This window comes from Larimichthys crocea, chromosome X (assembly GCF_000972845.2).
Source record: "Larimichthys crocea isolate SSNF chromosome X, L_crocea_2.0, whole genome shotgun sequence".
NCBI lineage: Eukaryota > Metazoa > Chordata > Actinopteri > Sciaenidae > Larimichthys > Larimichthys crocea.
In genome coordinates this window covers 8054866-8064043 of record NC_040020.1, presented here as the reverse complement: position 1 = coordinate 8064043, position 9178 = coordinate 8054866, and positions in this window count along the sequence as shown.

The following is a 9178-nucleotide window of genomic DNA, read 5'->3' as shown; positions in this document are numbered from 1 at the left end:
GAGAGGAGAGGAAGGGGGAGGAGGAGAGGAGGGAGGAGAGGAAGGGGGAGCAGGAGAGGAGAGGAGGAGAGAGGAGGAGAGGAGAGAGGAGAGGAGGAGGAGGAGGAGGGGAGAGGAGAGGAAGGGGGAGGAGGAGAGGAGAGAGGAGAGGAAGGGGGAGCAGGAGAGGAGAGGAGGAGAGAGGAGGAGAGGAGAGAGGAGAGGAAGGGGGAGGAGGAGAGGAGGAGAGAGGAGGAGAGGAAGGGGGAGGAGGAGAGGAGGTTTCTCTCACCTCTCCCCTCCTCTCCTCTCCTCTCCTCTGCACCTCCTTTCTGTTCTCCTCATCATGGATGGGCTGCAGCTCATATTTCCAGGGTAATAGCTGCAGCATGCAGCTTAAAGAAACAAACAGCTGTGCTGAGGTCGGCCTGTGTGATATCGTGAAGACAAACACAGGCTGCACACACATTAAGAATATGAGGAAGATTAATTATATACATTTATATGTACAATAAGTTGCTGTGCATCAAAATATAAAGTTGCATACTAGTTACACACATGCTACATATTTTGCCTTAGAGGAGCCTTGACTTAAAGGTCCAGTGTGTCAGATTTATGCATCAGTATGTTTTTAATTGTTCTCCACAGAGAACGATGGATGGATGCAGCTCATATTTCCAAGGTAATAGCTGAAGCATGCAGCTAACACTGCGCACAAATGTGACGCTGCAAAATATAACCCTCATTGTAATGTTGAAGCAACACACACTGCAGACAGTCACTAAGTGTGTGTGTGCATAACAAACATTAAGTTACAGAATATGAGGAAGATGAAATATATAAATATATATGTACAATATGTTTTTTGTTCAATCAAAGGAGCTGCACAGGTTTGTGCATGAAGATATAAAGTTGCAGACTAGTTACATACATGCTTCATGCCCCTAGAGGAGACTGTGTTTAGAGCTTTGACTTAAAGGTCCAGCGCTCTGACTCTATAGACACCACAGTCCTCTTTCATGTCCACAGTGTTGACCTGCCGTGTTCCAACGAAACACCGGCTCTACACGGGACCTTTTACACATGTTACATGCTTCACAGCCACTGTAGTTTCTCCTTAAGGCTATGGGGAGAGTGTGAGGTGAGAGGGTTACAATCAGCAGCTACATGCCATTAAATCCTACACACTGCTCCCTTAAAGCTGCTCTAATCATCTATCGGATATCAACAATGGATCACATAACTGTGTGTAATGTTAAAGGTGTCGCCTGTGGCGACAAATGCACAGATGAGAATTATCGCCCCAGTTTTGAGCCTTTTAGCTCGTTGTTTTGGTTCAGTCTCATCAGACACAGCTTGTTCCTCTGCAAACAAATGGTCAAAAACCTTGATGTAAAGTAAAAGTTGTCGCTACTTTAAGTCTGTAACTTCTATGCCACATTATTACTGATGCATAAACATGTAAAGACACATTTGAAATTTTTAGCTATTTTAATATTTCATAAGCTTCGTGTATAAAAAACGTCAAAGTATTTGGCAGTAACAGAATAAAATGTACAATATTTTCCAGTGAAATGTTGTTAAGTAGACTTATAAAGTAGCAGAAAATGGAAATACTCAAGTCAAGTTCCTTTAAAATTGTACTTAAATAAATGTACTTAGTTACTTTTCACCACCGGCTTCGAGTAAAGTCGTTACATAATACTGATAGTGTAGAAATAAGATCCCATACTTCATGTGACTCGTGACCAAAATAGTGCAGAAGAGCACAGAAATGGACGAGTCGTAAACGTCTACGAGTCATTTGGAACTTGCATCATGAACTTTATTTAGCTTCGGACTCAAATGTCTCTTAAAGGGCCCACTCCGAGTTTCTCTACCCGAGCTGACCTTTTGTCAAGAATCTCTCGATCACATGATGTCCAGAAACATGGGGCGATAATTCCAGGCTGTTCTCGACATGATGGATGAGGTCGCCCTCGTGCCCTCTGGACCGCGTCTGCAGCCGTCCAAGAGAAAGAAAATGCGGCACCCCCCCCTCCCCATGTCCATTCTCTGCACTGCTTTCTCATGGAAATGACCACTCCGTGCACAAACACACACATACACACTGTTAGGTGGGAACGGGTCAAGGCTTCAGTCCACAAAGGGGAAGGCTGACCAGTGAGAACTCTCTCAGCAAAGCTCTGAGCTCCTATACATCACTGGGAGAGACTGCTAATGAGAAAACCAGGGGCCCCCGGCCAGAAGTTTTCCCTTTTTTCTCTCCCTTTTTCAAGGCAAGATGCCCAGAGCTATTAAAATAGCAAGCTCCAACTGAATGGAGAAAGCAGATGTTCCATTCTCGGGGTTAAGAGAGGTGAAAGCAGAGAGGAATGCCTTCAGAAACGCCTTGAGGGATGTGTAGTTCACTGCGGATCACAGACTATTAAACTGCACGCGAGGATTTGCCGTTCATTCATGCCACCTAAATAAATTGTGTTCAGTGTAAACATTTCGTCTCAGACTTTAATTGAATGTGTCTACAAGTCGCTGATTTATTGCATCATGCAAACTAAAGCGTTGCCTGCATCAAAGCAATGCTCGCAGATCTCCTTCATGTCGACTTACGTGAGTTATCAAAGATGGAGATGGAAATCTACTCGGCACAAAAGACACCTCAGACGGTTTGACATGATCTCAGTCATCAAAGGCAACATCTACATAGGTGTGTGTCTGTGTGTGTGTGTGTGTGTGTATTAAGGACAGGTGTGTCTCTGTGTTTATTAAAGGAGCAGTGTGTGGGGGGTTTAGTGCCATCTAGAGGTAAGGTTACAGATTGCAACCAAATTAACGCCTCTTACTTTAGTCCAAGGGTACGGTCGAATAGTCAAAAAAAAAAGTTCCTAACCACTTTTCCTTGACCTTGATGGAAAACGTTCAAAAGAAAGATGTGAAGGAGTTAAAAGAAGACGACTGCTCTTACAGTAGACTACGTCATGAAGTGACGGTGAATGTTGTTGACGTGATCTGTGGTAAAACTACAAAGTCCAGAAGATGGACTACAAAACGCTCATCTGAGATCCTTCCTAGATCCTCCCCGCGCTCTGACCGTGTTGTGTCAATAATAATGAATATTGTCCAGTTGTCACAGAAGCAGATGAAGTGTTTGTTAGCTGGTATGCTCGCTCACCCTCCTGTCCACTCACACAGAAACATGTAAACACAAAGATATATGACTGATAACTTCATGGTGATCTGGATGCACTCATTTAAATAATTTAATGTCTGGTTGTAGGACAGCATCACCTCCTTTCCTAAAGGATGGTCTGGTGTATCCTCTGCTAAAGGAGATAATAAAGGAAGCACTGAAGCTCCTTTCCTTCACAGTTAGAGGACTCAGAGGTGTTATTTAAGGTGTCTCTGAGATGTTTCACATTAAGCAGACCGCTGACAGAGGCGAGCCAGCGGAAAGGTCCGCCTGACATCCTGATAAGAAACAGCCCAGACACGAGCTGTAGGGCTGCAGCAGAGGCAATCGCTCACTCCGTCCCCTTTTTTAAGACAATACACTTCCTCCTCCTCCTCCTCCTCCTCCTCCTCCTCCTCTCACCATTCGCCTCTTTCTCCTCTCCTCTCTCTCTGTGCTCTTCTGCCTTTTGTTTTAATTCCAGTCCAATCATGAGCCGCGTTCCGCATAAGGTTTTAATTTCAAGCCTGCCCCCGGAGTCTGCCAGACTCACACACACAAATTCACACAAGAATGCATGTGCATACACCAAACCACAGATTCTTATGCACCCCATACACACTCACTTTACAGTCACATCCCAAATATACATACACACACAGTTGTGTGTTACGTGGCTGCATGCATATTTAATGCCTGTGCTCTGTGGCTACATTTTATCATTTAAACATGTTTCCCATGAGAGAAAGTATCTCCATTCAGAAACATTAATAATCACACACATTCATAAAAGGCAGACACATCAGCAGACAAATTACATAAAAAAGAATCCCAACAGGCCGTATTTCTGCTGTACAAGTCAAAATATATTCCATAGTTTATGACGGAGTGGCTGAATTTATGAGTTTTAAAACACAAAGCATCATCTTAACATTTCATCATGTGGAATTAAGCAGAGAAACATGATGTGAGGGGTAGCCAAACATTTCATGACAGCACAGAGCCCCCAAATCTGGATTTTGGTTTTAAATCCTCATTCCCCCCGACGCCGCACTCAAGAAGAAGAAGACATTTATGTGAATGACTAATGGCTTAGAGAGAGGGGGGTGTCAGTATTTTAGTATTGATTATGAATACTCAATCCTCCTCCACAGTCTGGACTTTATGCATGTGAGTAATCAAAATGCAGACGGCGAGCTACCGCTGCTTCACTCAAAGTGACATTTCCAAAGGCATGACTTGACATATGCAAAAGGACCGTCGTGATGATAATTCTGACAGAGGAAGCAGCCGAATGAAACCGTCTCCCGACTGCACATAAAAAGGAAGAACGTCGCGTGGCAAGTCTCCAAAAGTCCGAGAAACTTCAAGGCGAGAAATTTGCAAGTAGCTGCTGAGCGACTGAGCTGAAACATTCAGTCAGGGTCTGATTTTTTCTTCCTCACTCCGATTAGCGAAGGGATTGAAGTGCCTTTCCATTAAATAATATTGACGAGTGGTGAAACCCTGCTGAGTTGCCCGTTGCTCATCTCTAAGGTCTGCAGCATTGCAATGAGAGATAAGACACACTGCGAGTAGCTGAAGGCACGGAAGTCCATAAGAGGAGGAGGAGGAGGAGGAGGAGGAGGAGGAGGGATCCTTTTCATTAACTTTCATTAAGACTAAAGAGTGAATTACCCTGAACAGAAGAGGTCGGACACATAAAAGAAATATACACACACACACACACAAACACACACTCCCTGACACTAAAACACACACGGATACATGCGTACATACAAACATGGGTGCAGTTAGTGTTCTATAAAAGCACACAGATGCACTCTTAGACTACAAACACAGTGCAGACCTCGGCCACAGGATGCTTCTAATCCTGCACACACTGCTGCCTCAGTATGGTACATAATGTATCATGGGGGAAGGACAATAGCAAGAAGAAACGGCTGCTGAAGGGGTAGTGGGGAAGGGGTTATGCAGCCTCTGTGTGCATGTGAGTGGAGGAGGAGGAAGGGGGTGTGTGTGTTTTATGTGTGCATGCATACGTGTGTGAGTGCATGTCTATAGCATTTGTCCATATGTGTGTGTGCTGTATGGGTGGAGGGAGGGAGGCAGGGCAGAGTGGAGCGTTGCAGTGCAGTAGGACAGCGTTTCTGAGCTGTGGTAATTTCCCCTGAGGCCAGCAAGCAGGTAAAGGCCAGCGAGGGAGGGAGGGAGGGAAGGAGGAAGGAGGGAGGAGGGAGGAGGCTTGGAATAGAGGGAGAGACGGCAGAAAAGGCAGAGAGCGAGTGTGTCAGAGAATAATGAGGAATGATACAACGTTGGCTGAAAAAGAGGCCGGCGGATTCACCCAATCAAACACACACACACACACACACACACACACACACACACACACACACACTGCATTAACTACAATTCAAGGTTGACTCTCTCTCTCTCTCTCTCTCTCTCTCCCTCATTGTCAACACATTAACGTCTGTGTTTTCATTTCAAATGTCTTATCTTGTTAATGAACGTTTCTGAACTGACTCATTGTTTTTCTAATGAATTCCTCCATTAATTACAAGTGCGCCTTTTCCTGACGACCTTGCTTTATTTCCTTACAAGCTGCAGACCTTAATATTAGCATACATTAAGCCCTGCTTATCTTTCATCCCCGATAGCTAATACATTAAATTATCACCCCCTCCGCCCTCCTTTCCTTAAAAAAAAAAACATCCACAACAGCGAGTTGTGTACCGAGGGTTTGTGTGTGTGTGCATGTGTGTGTGTTTGTTAGTGAGCACCCTCACTTATTAGCCCCGTCCCACCCCCCTCCCCTCCCTACTTGCAAACTCATTACCAGGGTATAAGACCTGCGTGGATTTTATGGTGTTTTGGGAACTGACTGGTTAATCAGATTTATTGCACACTTAAGCTTAATTGATTGCCTTTATGGATTCAAATGAATAATTAAGTGCTAACAAGCGGAGTTTCTGTTTCATCATTGTGAAATGATGATAATGACCCACAGAGAGGGGAAGCCGGTGGAAGTGTCAATCAAACAAAATGCTCACAGGATCCACTGTCCTGCCGTGTTCCCTCCAGAAACTAAAAGATTAGAAAAGAATTGCACTCAAAACAAATTCTGCACCTCGTCTAAACTCATATTTGTGTTTTTCTGTGTGCCGCTTTGAGGCTGTCCTCTGTCCTGTTTGGCAGTAGCTCTTTTATATACACCTGCAGCGTGAAAGGACAGACAGTGTATTAAGATCAAGGCTCTCCAAACAGAGACAACATATCCTGACCTTCAGATGATCTTCACCAGATCAATACTATCATCAGCGCAGACGAGCGGTCACAGATTAACCCAGCCTCCTATAACCAACCCCCAACGCCCAGCTCAAACACACACACACACACACACACACTCTCTCTCTCTCTTCTCTCTCTCACACACAGACACAAAAACACACACCTTATTCAGTGAGGGCCCTGGGTGTATTGATTGGTTTGTATTGACTGACACACAGAACTAGCACATGTACACACTTGCTTGTTGACTTTATTTTTCTCTGGCTGGCTGGCTGGTGTTGCCTGGTGTGAAGGATGGAGCGTTAAAGCTGGATATTTGGGTCAGGGAAGTCCTGTTGGAGCTGTATGGATCCCAGGCGGATGCACCGGTGGTAAATATCAGCCTCAAAAAGTCAAAACCACAGCAAGAATTTTAAGTTTAGAAGACGTACAGTGGTCCAAACACTTGATGATTTATCCACTAAAATAAAAGTTTTTGTTTTTTAAGAGTGTCACAGACAGACAGGAAATTATGGAGAGAGGCCATGGGGTGAAATCAAACCCACTAAGGCCTTAGTATACGGGGAGCATGCACTACCAAGTGAGCTACCAAGTGAGCAACTGAGTGAGCTACCAAGTGATAATAATTAAAATGTATTTCTACAGTGCCAAACCATAACACATTATCTCATGACACTTTCTATACAGAGGTCCAGACTGTCCTCTTTATAATATTATTTATAATTCACACCATGAGCCAGAACTTGGTGAGGAAAAACTTCCTTTAAGCGGCAGAAACCTCAAGATCACGTCCACCGTGGACGTCTGCAGAGAGCAGAGACACATGCACAGCAGCAATAATTATAATAAAACTATGACCGATAGTGGTGATAATGAAAACGAGAATATCAGCTGTGGGCATCAAACATGACACGTGGCAGCAGGTGCAGCCACAATCCTTCATCTGATGCAGCAGTGATCCACGAGAAGCAGAGAAAAAGAATATTTAAAATGTTTTTTAGTCATGAAAGTTGCAGATCACAAACTCTAATAACTCTTTTCTCCCTCCCTTCCTCCCTCCCTTCCTTCCTTCCTTCCTTCCTTCCTTCCTTCCTTCCTTCCTTCTTTCCTTCCTTCCTTCCTTCCTCCCTTCCTTCCTTCCGCTTCTTGTCCATGCCAGGAAAGACCAGCTGGCACAATAAGTAGCTTCTCAGCCAGAGGAAGTGTATCACTGCCAAGTGTCTATTGGTGTAGGACAACTCTATTCATGTGCCTTCACCTTGGCAGTCTGTGAACAGGGGGAGGTGGAGGAGGTGGAGGAGGTGGTGTGGTGTTGGTTGTGGTTTGTGGCCTGTATGTGTGTAATGTGGATGTGTTTATCTGAACCTCACTGGGTGCTCTAACAGGCTCCTTCTGCAGGCCTGTTCCCTCTTTTCTCTCCATTCCATTATTGCCTCTTTTGATTGCATTTCAGATTAGAGAGAGCAGAAGAGTCAGGTGGACAAGAGAGGAAGAGAGATGGTGACGGAGGGAGAGGGAGAAGGATGGATGGAGGAGGATGAGAGATAGAGGATGTTTGGAAGAGAGGAAGGGCAGATCAAGGGGAGACAGGAACAGACAGACAGGCAGGCAGGGAGGATGAGAGAGTTTAAACGAGAGACAGACAGATAGAGAAACAGACAGAAAGCCTCTGGGGGCGCGTGTTATACGGCCGTTACCCCCCTCCGGTGCAGCAGCGAATGGGAGAGGCTGAGTACTATTCCAGTGACCTTGGAGGTCAGTCGAGGAAAGCAGCATTAATCAAACTGACGCCCAGGCTGAGGCGGATGATAGCAGGCAGCAATGCTCAAAACAACCCTCCTCCCTCACCCACCCATCAGCACCACCACCAGCACCAGCAAACCCTCCAACCTTCCTCCTCCTCCTCCTCCTCCTCCTCCTCCTTCTCCTCCTCGCACACACATCTACCTCCCTCCCTCTGTGTTTATTTGCAGCCTCCCTCTGCCTTTATATTTTCTGTATTTCCTCTTTCTGTTGCTTTTCACATACCCCCCCATCATCATCATCCATCTCCATCCTTCCTCCTCTTTGCACGCCCCTAAACCCTCTCCGGATCTCTGGCTACAAACAGTGAATTAACCCATCTCCACCCTGTGTTAATGGACTTCTAAATATCAGCCCTTGCCTGTGGATATGCCACCAACATTTACATTGGATGTGAGATTGAGTTTGTTGCCTTCTGGCCACTCGCAGACGTGCAGATATCGATTCGCTTGTTGTGCTCTCTGTGTTGGTGCGTTGGTATTTTGTGGAAACGGCTGGTGGGGAGTCAGATTCAGGGTGTTTGTTTGAATGAATGCATGCGTGCATGTAATGAATGTTGCAAACGTATATGAAAAATGACATCGGCAGCGGCAGACCTCCAATATCGGCCTGTTCCTGTGCCCTTTTCTCTAATGTCAAACACACATGTAAATACAGAGGCAATCATTGCCTGTACAACGCTGCTCAGGTTTGACCTACAGCCGGATGGAAGCGTAGAAGTCATTTATGACTTTACATAACGGATACTTCCTCCAATACACTTCTATGTAGTGCTATTTACAGCTGTTGCACACAACATTTGCTCCAGCTCCAACGTTTGACTGCCAAAATATAAAAATAAAACATCTGTACAGCTTACAACCAAGCGAGCTACCAAGAGAGCAACCTGTACAGATGTTTTATTTCTACATTTTGGCTGGACGTTGGAGCTAA